The 17,296-nt window shown below is 30.5% G+C and overlaps 1 protein-coding gene across 1 annotated transcript in view; it reads left to right on the top strand.

Annotated features, from left to right (window-relative positions):
- The first annotated feature begins 10,976 nt into the window (after positions 1 to 10,976).
- lft (lowfat) overlaps positions 10,977 to 17,296 on the top strand; it is a 50,546-nt gene continuing 44,226 nt past the window's right edge. The window contains exon 1 of the mRNA XM_065499495.1: positions 10,977 to 11,097. The gene's annotated coding sequence lies outside the window, so the exon portion shown is untranslated. The remainder of the gene's footprint in view (positions 11,098 to 17,296) is intronic.

Below are 17,296 nucleotides of genomic sequence, written 5' to 3' on the forward strand. Positions count from 1 at the left end.
TATAAACAATATGGATATCTAATGATAGATATTTCAAAGACATTTGCAACGACGTATATAAGACCATAGTAAGTTGGACCTACAATGGGTCAAAATCGGGAAAAAAATTTTTGAACCCGAATTTTTTTTTTTTTTTTAAAAAAAATTCCCGAATTTTTTTTTTTTAAAAAAAAAAATTGAAAAAACAAAAAAAAATTTTAAAATTTAAAAAAAAAAAAAATTTAAAATAACAATCTAAAAAAAATTTTTTCCAAAAAATTCAAAAAACAACTGGAAAAAAAATTAAATTTTGTTTACCTAAAAATATTTAAAATTTTGAAGTATAATTTGGTGAAGGGTATTTAAGATTCGGCACAGCCGAATGTAGCACTCTTACTTGTTTTTTTATTTCATTTTTCACCAGGGAGACACCTAGGTCCTTATGAATGTTAATATTTCTCACATACCAAGGCGCTGCTGTTATCATTTGTAATATTTTATTTTGGAATCTTTGTATTTTTTCAATATTAGAAGCTGAGGCCGTGCCCCATAATTGAATTCCATAGCACCATATGGGTTTTATTATTGAGCTGTACAGCAAAAGTTTGCAATCTAAACTCAATCTCGAGTTTTTATCAATTAGCCAGTAAATTTGTAGTAATTTTAACTTCATTTTTGTCAATTTCGTATCTATATGCTTTTTCCATGCAGACCTAGATATTTAACTTCAGTTTGTTGAGGTATTATATGATTATTTATTAGGATTGGAGGGCACGATCTCTACACAATGTGAATGTAAGATGTATACATTTTTGCTCGTTTACTTTTATTCTCCATTGTTTTAACCACATTTCTAAGTCGTGTATATGGTCTTGTAAAAGTACAGATGCTTCTTGGGGGTTTTCATGAATGGCTAGTATAGCTGTGTCATCAGCAAAAGTAGATATGTGGGTTCGACTGTTTGTAGGCATATCACAAGTATATAGCAAATATAGGAAGGGACCCAGTATACTTCCTTGGGGTACGCCTGCTTCAATAGGCTGTGGTGAACTTATGAAGTCTCCCTCTTTAAGAACGAACTTTCGATGACTTATATAACTTTCTAGAAGCTGGTAAATATTGTTTTATTTTTATCGATAATCCTTCATGCCATACTTTGTCTTTTATATCTTATTAGAACGACAATTACGTGTACATTTCGATTATTTTAAATTAAATTGCAAAAGTAATTATTTAATGCCAAATTTTTAACAAAAACTGAAAACATTGCATTTTTTCCCCTTGTAAATGCACCTCAAAACTTCAGCGTCGTTGCGGCACCAGTTAGCGTTATCATATCATCCTAATATTTTACACAACTTGTTTCTACAATACATAGAACCATTCTAGAGGGGGGGACGCACATTGGGTTGAATCGCATCCAAAGTGACGCTTAACTCAGGCAATAATGTTAGATTTTTTCTATATATTTTTTTTTTAAGATTATGCCTTATTAAGTAAAAAAAATAGAAAAAATTTGAAATAAAAATTTTTATAAAAAAAATTTTCACAAAAGAAAAAATTTTCAAGTCCATTGAAAAAAATTTTAAAACTGATGTCTTCCGATCGGGACGAAATTTGCAAGATAGTCCTATCGGATAGTAATTTATACACAATTTTTCAACAAGATCGGTCATGAACTCTCTGAGTTAGAGGGATTCCAAATTTGACACTTTGACCAAACAGCTGTTTTTTCTCATCCCGAGTTACCTCACTTTGAGGCATTGAGGCTTCGGCGCGTATTAGTGATTTAACTCCAAATTCAAAACTTAAACTCAGCTATACCTCCTCTATAGCCATGGGTAATTTTTTTAAAATCGGACTATACGTTTAGAATTTACAGATTTATTTTAATTTTTTTCATTTATTTCCAGTTTTTCATTTTCGCCACAGTGCAGCTCGAGTCTTTTAATAAAATCTTAATTTAAAGAAAAGCGCGCAAAAATGCGCAACATTTTTTTTGTTCAAAGAAAAGCCTAAATGTTGTACTTTTTTTATTATATAATTTAATAACAAACAACTACAAACATATTTAGTTATTATCCATCAAAAATTAAAAATACTCTAAATTTGGAACATTTAGAAAAAAAAATACTTTTAAAAAAAAAATCTAAATAAAAGATTCTTATTCATATACTCAAATATCTGAAGTTGATGGTTCCATCATAAAAAGTTAGCTTTTAAATGTTTCAAACAAAAAAAAAATTAATTTAATTGTGTTTAATTTCAATTTTTATTACTTTATCTAAAAATACGAAAAACTTTTCCACTTTCAAACTTTCAAGCAGATTTCCGCGCGTCTAATGGGGTCCATTTTTATCTGAAAATACTGTTACGAAATTGTACTTGGATTCAAATATAACGACTTTAACGGCTGATTTAAAAGTAGCCTAATGCTTTCAAATAACAGTGCTGTAGTAGCAAACCGTAACATATCTGTGGGCATTATTAACATTGAATAAAAGCTTTCAGTTGACCATTGATCGTAAGGTGGCCACGCTGTTTGCTGCGACCGTATATTCGAATTCGAATATTCAGTTAAAGAACATTGTAGAAAGTACACCACAGATTGCGTATGTATTAGAAACCTCTAGACAGTTAAAGAGAAATCTAGAATGCAGATGGCAGTGTTATAAATAGTGGCAGAGGTTGCAGTCGTTAGTCAGTTTGATCAGAGATGCTTTTCGAATAAAAATCAACTGAGTGTGTTGTGTTTTCGTGTACATTATAAAGTGTGTTTGTATTTCTGCGAATTTATAAACGTGTATAAAAAAACATTGAGTGACTACCCTGCTGTTCATTGCACTAGTTCCGCTACGTCGAATTCGTTGGCCACTAAGAACTACTACTAGTGAATTTTCAACCCACTCGCAACTTTATTGACAGGTGAATTTAACACGGGGATGTCATTGCAAGTGGCTGATTGGCACACTCTGCATAACACTTTACTATTAAATTCAATAGTGAAAATACTCCAGCATTTGAGAAAAAAAGAAAAAATAAATCCTTCTGAGAGCGGGGTTTCTAGTCAAATGCTCTAAACACTAAACCACTGAGCTCTTATTTGTACTGCTCTCTAATTGTTATTAAGAATAACATGTTAGTCTACTCTCTATTTTTGCATTTTCTACATCATCACTGAGAATTAAAACACAAACGGCAAAGTGGTATATTCTAGAAGATTTTATTTTTCTTGAATTTATTTTCAAAAACTAAAGACAAATATCTGACTATTGTTTATTACTGAATATGCTGGTGAAATGTAGTGCAAATGATAACCATTTAACTACCACTTTAGCAGCCACATCGAACTAGTATTTAATTCTGTTGTTGTACATTTTAAATAAATAAAGAGTTGTTACAATTTTCAAACTACTAAACGGCTTTTATTTGCAATCAAAAGTATCCGGTTTATTTAAAGGAAATAAACCAACGTTTTGAAAAGGTTAAAACGTAACAATATAAAAGTTTATACAAATAATTTTTAAAATATATAATGACGGAAAGCTTAAAGATGAAAATTTCCAAATTATTGGATTCCAAGGTGTTCACAAAATGAAGAATTATGAATTTTTATAATACAGAATGATTTTTTTTGCAGAAAACACACTCATTATAAAGATGTCATTGTTACCAAGAACTATTGCTGTGTTTCCTTTTAAAGCCAAAATCAATTCTATACTTGAAAATACCAAAGCGTGTGCCGCCATCAAAAGTAGGGGCCTTTATTCTACTAGAGTTTTGAGGAATAATTCGCACCGGTCCATTTTGGCATTGAAGATTATTCACTTTTATTTCTAGATCGTGCAGTTTTCCATATGTCTTTTTAAATAATAATATTAAGCGACCTATTATTTCCGAGATATAAACGAAAAACTGTAAAAAAAAACTTTTCACTTTAAAAAAATGGAGTTCTAACTTGTTTTCTTTGTAATTTCATCAGGTTTTATTTTCCGGGAATCCCGACCAAAAATCCCGGGAATCGGGAAGTGAAAAATTTGCAAAATTCCTGGGAATTCACGGTATAAAACCCCTACTTATAACTAATACGACTGTACAACGTCAGTTGTGAATTGAACAAATATTTTCAAATTTTCTGAAAAATTTAAATGAAAGAATTGTATGATTTTATGAAGAAAATAAAAATTTTAAAATTGTAAAAAACTAATTAATATAAACCCCCATATTCATAATAAATTTTTAAATTTATAAAAGGTATATCAAACAAAATTTCCGTGGCAAATATATATACATATCTATCCGTGGAATATCTACCAAAATAAATATTTTGTAAGTCAAGACATGCAATTTTTGTGTTAGAATATTTATTTTGATACTATCCCATTCGCATCCCACTACGAGACCAAAAAGCTCTTAAAGGAATAGACCTAAGCTTTCTAGGAAAAAAGGAAAAAAAATTTAAAAAAGGGCCCCTTTTGAAAAAAGTTCGATTTTGCCAAAAAAAAATCAAAAATTGTATATCTTGAGTTACAAAGCATTTATTTTGCTATATATCCCACTCGCATCCCACTAAGCGACTAAATAGATCTTAAAGGACTAGACCCAAGCTTTCTTTTGAGCATGTTTTGAGTTACAAAACATTTATTTTGAAAGATATCCCACTCGCATCCCACTAAGCCACCAAATAGGTCTGAAAGGAAAATATCCATGCTTTTTTTTGGAAAAAAAAGTCAACAATGTTTTTGATTTTGCAAAAAAAGTTAAAAATTGCATGTTTTGAGTTGCAAAACATTTTTTTTGATAGATATCAAACTCGCATCCCACTAAGCAACCAAATAGGTCTTCAAGTCTTAAATATCTAAGCTTTATTTTAAGAAAAAAAGGCCCATTTTGAAAGAAAGTTAAAAAATTTCGGATTTCGGAAAAAAAATATTAAAAATTTTTTTATTTTTTTTTTAAATATTTTTTTTCGAAAGATTGAAGAAATAGCTATCTAAACTATTTGGAACACATTTTGCTAAGAACAATAGGTAATAAGTTACATGGATGAGAAAAATCACATGTTTGGCAAAAATGTCAAATTTTGACCCCCTCTAACTCAGAGAGTTCTGGACCGATCTTGTTGAAAACTTGTGTCTGAATTACTATCCAAAGGTCTAACCTTGGTGTAAATTTCATCCCGATCGGAAGACATCGATTTTAAAAGTTGGTTCACTTGACGTGAAATCCCCCATATATGTTTTATAAACCTTTAATAAATTTAAAAATTGATTATGAATTCAATATGGCCTAAAGACTTTATAGTCCTATAACTCCTAAACTAAGATTAGAGCTAAATTAAGAGAGCTATCAGTACAAAATTAAGTTTTAAAATAAAGCTGTTGCATTGATCTTGATTTAAGCCTTTAATATTAATAAGTTACATTTCTCGCTGTTTGTACATTTCCAAAGTTTAAATGCTAAAAAAACCATAGTGAATTATCATCAAATTTACATATATTCAAGCTCTGCCATATAAATCAGGGTACTCTTTCTTATAAGGTTGTGTCCAATGCGAATTCATACAAGGTGGTGGCAGTTCTACAAAAACAACAATTGGTCTTAACAAATGTCAAAAAACCAGAGACCGAAAATAACGGGTTCACTTTCATTTCAATGGTAAATTCTCATTCGCAGCCATTTAAAAATAATTTTTGGTGATATATCACTGAGAGAGTGATTTATTAGGGCACTGCTACACGTTCAATATATGTATATTGACCGCGATCCATTATCGCGATATTTATTGAACGCGTAGCATGTAGTATTAATGGATCGCGATCCAAATCGCAGAATAACCTAATTTTGCGTGATACATTACAATGGATCGCGATCCAAATATCACAATATATATTGAATGTGTAGCAGTTGCCTTAGGGCACCGCTACACGTTCAATATATATTGACCGCGATCCAGTATCGCGATATTTATTGAACGTGTAGCTTGCAGTATTGATGGATCGCGATCCAAATCGCAGAATAACCTAATTGCGTGATCCATTACAATGGATCGCGATCCAAATATCACAATATATATTGAACGTGTGGCAGTGCCCTTAGAGAACTGTTTAGGTTAGGGGTTGAAAGAAAAAGAAAAGAAACAAACACAAATAATCTAGGTGAGTGATTTATAACTTATTTTTTTCGTAAAGATCAGCTTGTGACTTTTATTTGCGAACATGAAAAATAAATCGCAAAAATTCATTTGATGCAAATCGACGCTTATATACAGTGGTGGTCAAAACATATGCAACCAGAAACAGAATTTTACAAAAGTGGTTTAAACTACTTTAAGATGTAAACAAAAATATTCATTTGCTTATAATATTTTTTAATTAATGCTTTAAAAATAAGAATATGAAATTTAATTCAGAATTGTTTGCATTGAAAAGAAAAAAAAATTAAAAAACTACGTATGGGTTGATATTTCATTGGTCAAAACATATGCAACTAATTGCTTTTAAAACATTTCTGTCTATAAAACTTAATATTTCGTGGCAAATCCTATATTTTCAATGACGGCCTTACATCGGCAAGGCAGTGAAGCTATCAAATTGGTAATAAAATTTGCAGGAATAGCGTTCCAAGCATCTACCAATCCTTGAAACATAATATCTGAATTAGTGCAATTTTCGGGGTCGATTCTTTGATTAACGATTTCCCAAATATTCTCAATGGGATTTAAATCTAGTAATTGTGGTGGCCATTCCATTACCGAAACTCTTTCTTGTGCTAACCACGATTTAAGAACATGTGAAGAGTGCTTGGGGTCGTTATCGTGCTGAATAACTCATCGAAGAGGCATATTATCCTAAGAATTTGGAAGCATTACTCTTTCCAAGATGTCGCTATAGATAAATCCATCCATTATTTCATTAATTTAGAGCGATGGGACAACTCCAGCAGCAGAAAAACAACCCCCATACCATTACGTTGCATCCTGCATGCTTCACCGACGTTTTCCCTACGCGCAAAAACCGCTTATATCAAAACGTAATCAAAAGAAACGTTTGAAGTTTGCTATGGAGTATTTAAATTGGCCAGAAAACAAATGGACGACTGTCCTATTTAGCGACGAATCCGAATTTAATATCATCGGAAGTGATTTCATGTGTTACGTTAGACGACCACTTAACACGCGGCTTCAAGCACGATACTGTAAAAAGACACTGAAACATGGAGGATGCAACGTAATGGTATGGGGGCAGTTTTTCTGTTGCTGGAGTTGTCCCATCGCTCTAAATTAATGAAATAATGGATGGATTTATCTATAGAGACATCTTGGAAAGAGTAATGCTTCCAAATGCTGTGGATAATATGCCTCTTCGATGAGTTATTCAGCACGATAACGACCCCAAGCATTCTTCACATGTTGTTAAATCGTGGTTAGCACAAGAAAGAGTTTCGGTAATGGAATGGCCACCACAATTACTAGATTTAAATCCCATTGAGAATATTTGGGAAATCGTTAATCAAAGAATCGACCCCGAAAATTGCACTAATTCAGATATTATGTTTCAAGGATTGGTAGATGCTTGGAACGCTATTCCTGCAAATTTTATTACCAATTTGATAGATTCACTGCCTTGCCGATGTAAGGCCGTCATTGAAAATATAGGATTTGCCACGAAATATTAAGTTTTATAGACAGAAATGTTTTAAAAGCAATTAGTTGCATATGTTTTGGCCAATGAAATATCAACCCATACGTAGTTTTTTATTTTTTTTTCCTTTCAATGCAAAAAATTCTGAATTAAATTTCATATTCTTATTTTTAAAGCATTAATTAAAAAATATTATAAGCAAATGAATATTTTTGTTTACATCTTAAACTAGTTTAAACCACTTTTGTAAAATTCTGTTGCTGGTTGCATATGTTTTGACCACCACTGTATGTACATAAAATTTATCAAAAGATTTATAATAAATTAAAAAAAAAATCTCATTTCTGTTAGTCAGATTGCATTACTTCACATTCATCATGTTCTTTCCATAATTTGTTATAAATTGCTAACAATATGTTAATGTATGTAAATAAAAGTGAAAGTAACAGTTATAAAGAACAAGAATAAATGAATTGTTTATCTCACATCAAACCATTAAAAACAACAAAACTAATAAAGGTTAAATAAAAATCATTTTATAACTGTTATTTTCAGTGATTTATTTTTATCACAAAAATATAAATCATAATTTGGGTTTTTGGTATATGGACGAGTTATTTTCGATCTCTGCAAAAAACCGAAATGAAAAATTAAACAAATATGTATTAAAACATAATGGCCCATAATCATAGTCAAAGGCTAAGACCCTATTCACACTAGGCAATTTAGTTGCGCAAGTCTCTTGTGTTTATTGATGACAGAGGTAATGTCGGGTTAAGGAGAAGAAAAATTTACATGCTGTTTTGTTGTTGGGCAAGAGACTTGCGCAACTAAATTGCTTTGTGTGAAAGGGGTCTAAAGTCGGTTCTTTTTAAAAACAACTTCAAAATAAAAACCTACTTTTTATTAATTTGCAACTGTAGTCAAAATTAAAGTATGTTTTAAATTCAACCGACTTTAACTGGGTGCCAGCGCAAATGTAGAAAATGTTTTCATACAATATACAACAAAAAACAGACAAATGGCAACGCTGAACAGCTGACATACAAAAATTAAAAAAAATTTTACTTTTTGCCGAACATTTTTACTTGGTGAAGAACAGCTGATGCTGTTGTTAAACGAGTTAATAACAGCTTCAGCTGAGTCGACTTCAACGTCAGAAGTATACTTTAACTTATCTATGATAGACCTAAAGTCCACTCTTAAGTAAAGTCGAGTTTAATTCTCTTAAAGTATTCTTTATTTTTGACTATGATTATGGGCCAATATGTATAGTGTAGATAATTGAATAGTGAAGGTTTTACTTATTTATGTAAAAAATAAATATTTTGTTAATAAGCTTAGAATTGAAATAAATACAGGCTTATTATTTTTATATATGGAGTTTGACATAAATGCGTTCGGAGGAATATTTTGTATGTATATGTGTAGTTTGACATTTCCCAGCAGTTCTAGGATGCAGTACCGAACTAATGATTTCACCCATCATTTAGGGTGGGAACAAGTTACTTCAATAGCCACGTGACTAGTCATTTTAACACGGGCATGTCCTAAGCAGGGGGTCGATTGTCTCTTTTTACAATTACAATGTGACTGTCTAAAAGTTGGTCTAAAGTAGGCAACGCATTGGATTCACATACTGGTTACATAGCGTCAGTTACTTTACCAGCTTTGTAACTGGTTACTTGATCAGCTACTTGACTAGTTTTTTAACACGTGCATGTCCTAAGCCTTTGACCCTTTTTGATTACAATGAGACAGTCTGGTAGCTGATCGAAAGTAGTCAACGCTTCTGGTGGGTAAAATAATTACTGTCTTTAAGGGATACATTGACTACTTGCTTAACTTCTGGGTTATTAAATGCACCTTGGTTGTGTCGCTCGCTTCTTGTTATGGGATACCAAGGAGAATCTATAGAAGGTGACCTCAGAACAAATCCAAAAGCAAAAACAACAACAGGCAACTTTGACAGTTCAATTATCTTTTAAGAAAAATAAAGTACCTGTTGTTTTTGTACATGTTGTATCCTTGTGGGATACTTATTTAGTTGTGTTTGTTGTTACAAAAATACAACAATGTCGAATGTAGCAAGTGGACTTCACAAAAAAATACCTGCTGTTTCCCATACAATTTGTATGTAGCATACCGAAATAACGCGGCGGCAACGCTTTGCAATTGGAAAATCCAATTTTGACAGCGCGTTTAATAGTGAAGTTAGTTGCAAAACACAATAAATGTTAACACATACATACAAAAGGGAAAACAAATAAGCAAAAAAATATATATTTGTTATTAGAAAATGGAGGTAAGTGTAAATATTTAAAATAGTATACATAAATTATTTTATTTTATATTTATATATTTTATATTATCAGAAATATGGTTGTCTAAATAATCAGGGTTGTTATATTTATTTTTTTGATAACCATGTTCTTATTGTTTGACGTAGCGTTGCCGCTGTTGTTTAGGTATGTCATTTCAGCGTTACGTAGGCCAGTTTGTTGTAGTCGAACTGCTGAAACCAGTTCAGTAAGGTGGTATCGACAGCATATCTGATTATTTTTTTCTGTAGTTTTTTTATGTTTGAGCTGTCAAATTAGCTGGTGTTTGTTGTGGCGAATACTAAATAAACATAAAAAACAGGCAGACTTTTACAGCTAAAACCAAGGTATATTAATTATAAGTCATTTTTTTTATAGGTAGTTTGACATTGTGCCTGCACTTGAAGGCGAAGGAAAAATATCAAAAACAGCTGACAAATAAATCAAAGCTAATTTTTGTTAACCAAAAAATGTTTATAAATTTGAATCTGTAATTTAATTTGATGTTTTTAAAAATAAAACTAATTTCGTGTAGTATTATTGGTTTTAAAACATAAACGAAATTAACAGCAAAACAAAGCTTGACATTTACAAAATGTAAACAAAGTTTTACATTTATTTTACACCACGGCGAAAAATGAACATAGTAGCAAAAAACTATCAGCTGTTCTGATAGCACTACCTTATAATTAATATACCTTGGGTAAAACAACATGAACAAAAATAATCGACACAACCAAGACGAATTTATACAAAGTGGAGTCAGTCAGACAGCTGATAACTTTTTTTGCTTTTTGGTTCTAACAATTGTCAAAGCTTGTTTTTATATTTAAATATTAACTATTAACAAAATATTTATTTTTTACATAAATAAGTAAAGCTCACTATTTAATTATCTACACTATATTATGTTTTGAAAATGAAAAATTATATAAATAAGTATTATATAATTTTTCATTTTTGTTTTTTGACATTTGTTAAGACCAATTGTTGTTTATGTAGAACTGCCACCACCTTGTATGAATTCGCCTTGGACACAACCTTATAATAAATTCGTCTTGGCTACAATCGTGTTAATTGTGTCTAGACTCGATCAACGACTGATGCTTTGTTTACAAACCTGAAAATACAACATCTCCAAGCAGTTGAAGAAAGTTAGTTGGTGTAGTGTTTTTATACTGAAAAATTATAAATAAATACGTATACAGACACATATATACACATTTTTTAATAATAATAATAATGGTTTAAAATAATTGTTATTTGAGTTCAAAACAATTTAGAAATATTTCTGTGTAAATAAATTTTCAAGTGTGATTAGAAGCGGTACAAACAAGTTTGTCCATACCAGATATTAAGTTCGTTGTGATTTGGTTTTAAGTGTAAAAGTATACACTGTATTTATATATAAACATTTTTATATACAATTTTTTTTTTGTAATCAGTAAATCAATATAAAAATCAAAGTTTTTACAAATATTATTCTTTACCTGTGCATGTGTATATTTGTACATATGTATTTATAAGTATACCTATGTGGATACATTTTTAATGCTCGTATCTACATACATAGGTATATATGTATTTTAAGATGATTATTAATGTGCTGTTTTTCTATAGCGAACGAGTAATTTGAGTGGAAATTTAACATGTGTTTTGTTATTGTAACAAAAACAAAATACATGTAAAACGTCCACTCAAAACGCTCATTCGCTTTAGAAATACAGCACATAAAACTCGTTTTAAATTAATAATCTAACAGAATGGCAAACTGACAGTATGTCGAGAAAATCTTTTTACAGGTATACACTCGTGATCAATCAAATAAACACTACACCGCATATACATACATCTGCCCGAAATCTTGTTTAAATGAGATTTCAATTACAGTCTAATTTATTTTACTTGATTTCAAATAAATAAAAAAATAATATTATGAAAAAAATTATTTAGTAATGTATTGAAAAATATACAAGTAATAATGCTTTAGTGATGGTGTTTGATTTGTTATAAATTCATTTGTCAAAGCAAATCTATAACAATTTTCAAAAACAGTTAGATTTTGTTCAGACCGAATTAATAATGTGAGTGCGTCGCACAGTGTATTGATTTCATATAACGATTGGCCAAAAATACAAGGAGTTGTAGAACAGACCTGAAATTTGGCACACTACTTTCACTGATAAAAGATACTCAAATCCGACTATCTTTTATCAGTGCAACAACTCCTTCTATTTTTGGCCAATCGTTATATGAAATCAAAGGTTGAAAAAATTCGGAACAAATTTAAATTTAAATAAATGAAATTTATGTACAATAATTTTCTGGAACATTTTCAACGTTTTGACCAAATTTGAATTCAAATATCTGAATTTTTTTTCCAAAAGTTGCCCTTTTTTAATTTTTTTTTTTGCTCAAAAGAAAGCTTAGGTCTATTCCTTTAAGAGTTTTTTGGTCTCTTAAGCCTAGTACTGTGTTCATATTTGCGAAAAATTATGGTTTTTTCATGCGAAAAATTTTACATGCTGTTTGACAGCTAGCTGTTGGTTTTATTTTCGTGCGAAAGTAGTGTTGCGTATGTTATTTCGTGTGGAAAAATAAGGTTGACAGATGTATTTCACATGTTTTCCACAATAAAAACAGAGTACTGCTTTTGGGAAATTATTTCGCATATATTTCATTCCAAATATTTTATATGTAGTTTGACAGTATTTCGCACGAAATTTTGAACAGAGTACCTAGCTTTAGTGGGATGCGAGTGGGATAATTTTTGCGATTTCCGTAGAAGACGGTTGTGTTTTTTGTTATCTCTCGCAAATAATCTATTTTCCTAATAATAAATAAATAAAATAAAAAGTTTTGTTACTTTAAATATATATTTTACACAAATCTTTATTTATAGTCTAAAAAAGACAATAAAAAACAATAAAAATTATCGTTAAAATTGAAAATATAAAAAAACCATCTAACAATTGTATAAAAGACAATAACAAAATAAATAAATAAACTGTGATCAAGTGTAAACAAAACAAAGAGCATTAACAATATTACAACAACTAGATCTCAAATTAAAACCACAAAATATACAAGTTGATTGAACTCTTATTTCTAAATTGCAATATACCAATAAAATATTAAAAATAAAACAAATAAAATGAGTTACAACAACACCCACGACGACAACAACCACAATAACAGAACGGAAAACCTCTCTGATGAGGAATTCAATAATGAGAATTTAGTAAATATTCTCAATGCACCAAAAAGAAGTAGAGAGGCTGCCCAAAGATCAATTATAGGTAATGTTACAAAAACACCAAGACTTTCAGTAACCGACTCTCCTTTCAAGCTCTTAACAATTGTTGATAAGAAAATTGATAAGAGATTTGATAACGTCCTCGCTACTATCAAATCCATGTTCGAAGAGAGTGAAGCTCGCATGGAAACTCTGTTTAATAAAAGTTTTGATGAACTTAAGAGAAACAGTGGCTGAGGAAATTGTTAGACTGAAGGGTGAAGTTCAAAATTTGAAAACACAATTGCAGCGACAGGAGAATTCTATCGTTGCATCTGATTTACGTATAAACGGCATACCATATAAGAAGGATGAGAATTTGTATGAAGTTTTTAAGTCCATATGTGATGTTTTAAATGTTTCCACACCAGCGATAAAATCATTATATCGTCTTCAAAACCACAATAACAAAGATCGGGTCTACTCACCGCATGCCGTGGTAATGGTTAAACTGTGTTCTCCCTATGATAAAAACTTTATCTTAAAATGTCTGGCTAATTATAGGAGGGCGAATAGAACAGATATCAAATTATGCCACTTTGGACTCGGTGGTGATCGTCCGATTTATATTAATGAAAATTTAACGACAACTAACCATAAACTTTTAATATCTGCCATTGAACTTAAAAACGAGGACTTCTAAAAGCTGCCTATACAGTTCGTGGTTTAGTCAATGTGAAGTTTAATGATAATGATGAGCCAGTTCGCATTGAGAGCCTTAAGCGACTTCAGGAGTTTTTTTCCAGATCTTACTTTTGATAACTAAATGTTCAATTATTGTTTTATTAACTTATTTTTGTTAAAATGTCATGCGTAATTATGATTTATGTTGTCAAAATGTTATGCTAAACTTTGTTATATGTTCGTTTTTGATTGCTTTGTTATTTATATACTGTAATATTTTATTAAAAATTTTAATGATAAAACCTAATGACCACAAATTATATTTAAATTTATTTTTGATTTCCCTGCGTTGCGTTTCAAACAATATTAAAACACACTATGTCTTTAAATGACGATAGATTAACCACGAGTTCCACTGACACTACCTTTAATCTTATTCGGATTCTATGTAAACAAAAACCAGGTATTAATAAATGTCATATAAACGCACAGAGCTTAAACAATAAAATTGATGAATTCAGGTATATCTTCGAAAACTCGGGTGTTGACGTAATATGTGTATCTGAAACATGGTTTAGTGAAAAAGTGTTCGATAATATAATCGCTTTAAGTGGTTTCAGTTAATGGGAAATAAATTACTAATTGGTTGTATCTACAGGCCTAATAAAAGTATAGACCTTGATAATTTTCATACAAAACTTGAAAATGTAACTCTTAATTATGAAAATATTGTTCTATGTGGTGATTTTAACCCAGACATATTGAACGAAAGATATTTATTAGATGCCATGATGTCACTGGGATTGTTTACACCAAACTTGCTAAATCCAACGCACTACGCTGCCACAAATCAATCATTGCTGGACTTATACTTCGTCAGTTCCAAACAAAAAGTTTTACTGTATGACCAGATCTCCGTACCATGTTTCTCAAAGCATGATTTAATTTTCCTTAACTACAATTTTATACCTCAATATTCGAATGAAATATGTACTATGATTTTAAACATATGGATTATAACGTTTTGTTCAATGAATTAAACAATGCAGACTGGAAATCTATATATTATATGCCCGAAGTAAACTTCCTAGAAGAAAATCTTGCTGAAATATTTAATAGAACTGTACCATTGAAAACTGTATCACACAAAAATGCTAAACCCTGGTTTAATGGACAAATTAAAACAAAAATTCAGCAGCTTGATTACGCTTTTAAATGTTGGAAATGCTTTAAAACTGATGACCTACATAGTGAGTACACAAATGCACGAAAAGAAGTGAATAAACTAATTAAATGCGCAAAATCCTCGTACTACTCTAATTTATTTTCTTCTGCAGTAGGCACAAAAAAAACGTGGAGAATTATTCTCGATATTGGCATCAGCAAATCACAAGATGCAAATTCTTCGGATATTGATGTTAATTTGTTAAATGAGTCTTTCACCAAACTTCCTAATATTAATGCTAATCCAAACTATTGTTCCAGTGTAAGACCTATAAGTTCTACAAGACTATTAAATTCGTTTTCTTTTAAATGTGTTACTCAAGCTGATGTATTTAAAGTATGTCTTAGTATAAAATCGAATGCAGTTGGTCCTGATAATATTCATCCTAAGTTTCTTAAGGCTTCCTGTAATATTACCTCAACTAACACATGTCTTCAACACAATTATAACTAAAAGTGTTTTTCCGCTAAATTGGAAATGTGTGTACCCAAAAATAAGAATGATTATCGTCCTATAGCAATACTTTCATACTTATCAAAAGTATTTGAAAGGTTATTGTATGAACAAATTGCTGATTATGTATGTGCTAATAGCCTTTTAACAAATAGGCAATCAGGGTTGCGTCCTAAACATAGCTGCATTACCGCTCTTATTGATGTGTCAGAAGAAATTCGAAGCTATATTGACAGTGGTAATATTGCGTTCTTAGCGCTTTTGGATCATTCTAAGGCATTTGATATGGTCAACCATAATATGCTATGTATGAAACTAAATACCCTGTTTAATTTTAACTCATCTGCAACCTGTCTTATGTCCTCTTATCTCGAAAATAGATACCAATATGTAAATATAAAAGGCCAAATATCTAACCTGTAACTTAAGGTGTTCCGCAAGGATCAATCTTGGGACCTCTCCTTTTCTCGGTATACATAAATGACTTACCTCAACAATTGTCATACTGCAAAATTCATATGTATGCAGATGATGTACAACTATATCTATGTAGCAGCACCAGCAGTATAAATGAATCTGTCATCAAATTGAACTCTGACATATTAAAAATTCATCAATGGGCTATATCGAATGGGCTTTGCTTAAATCCTACAAAATTCAAAATAAAAAATTAAATAATGCGTACAACTCTATATTGAGATATATTTTTAATTTGAGAAGATCGTCCCACATAACACCGTATGAACGTAAAATTTTTGGAGTACGTTTTTGTGATCTTCTAAAAATAAGAACATTATTACTCACGCAGAAAATCATATTTACTAATGAGCCATCATATTTGTTTAATAGCCTATCCTTCACCCGCTCTAGAAGAAACAATAATTTAATTCAAATACGACATTACAAACTAGTGACTGAATGGCAATTCTTAATTCATTGCATTCGTCTCTGGAACTCGCTACCGTCATCTATTCAATTTGAAAGCAATGCAACGCAGTTTAGGAAATCAATTTTTAGTTTGTATAATTAAATTGACCTCCTGAAATTTATATAAATTTGTCTAAATTCTTAGTCTTGTTGTATGGGAAAACAAAATAAATAAATTAATAAATAAAATATATAGTATCAAAATAAATGTTTTAACAAAAAAATTGTATGTCTTGGGCTATAAAATATTCATTTTGATAGATATTCCACTAGTCGGATTTGACTATCTTTTATCAGTGAAAGTAGTGTGCCAAATTTCAGGTCTGTACAACAACTCCTTCTATTTTTGGCCAATCTTTATATGATATCAAAGGTTGAAAAAATTCGGAAAAAAGAGAGACCAAAAAGCTCTTAAAGGAATAGTCCTAAGCTTTCTTTTGAGCAAAAAAAAATTTAAAAAGGGCCCCTTTTGGAAAAAAATTCGATTTTGCCAAAAAAATCAAAAATTGTATATCTTGAGTTACAAAACATTTATTTTTCTATATATCCCACTCGCATCCCACTAAGCGACCAAATAGGTCTTATAGGAATAGACCCAATCTTTCTTTTGAGCAAAAAAACTTTTCAAAAAGGGCCCATTTTGGAAAAAAATTTCGATTTTGCAAAAAAAAAAAGTCAAACATTTTATGTCTTAAGTAACAAAATATTTATTTTGATAGATATCCCACTCGCATCCCATTAAGCGACCAAATAGGTCTTAAAGGAAAAGACCCAAGCTTTCTTTTGAGTTAAAAAAAAATATTAAATAAGGGTCCATTTTCAAATAAAA

Source organism: Calliphora vicina, chromosome 2, assembly GCF_958450345.1.
Source record: "Calliphora vicina chromosome 2, idCalVici1.1, whole genome shotgun sequence".
Lineage (NCBI taxonomy): Eukaryota > Metazoa > Arthropoda > Insecta > Diptera > Calliphoridae > Calliphora > Calliphora vicina.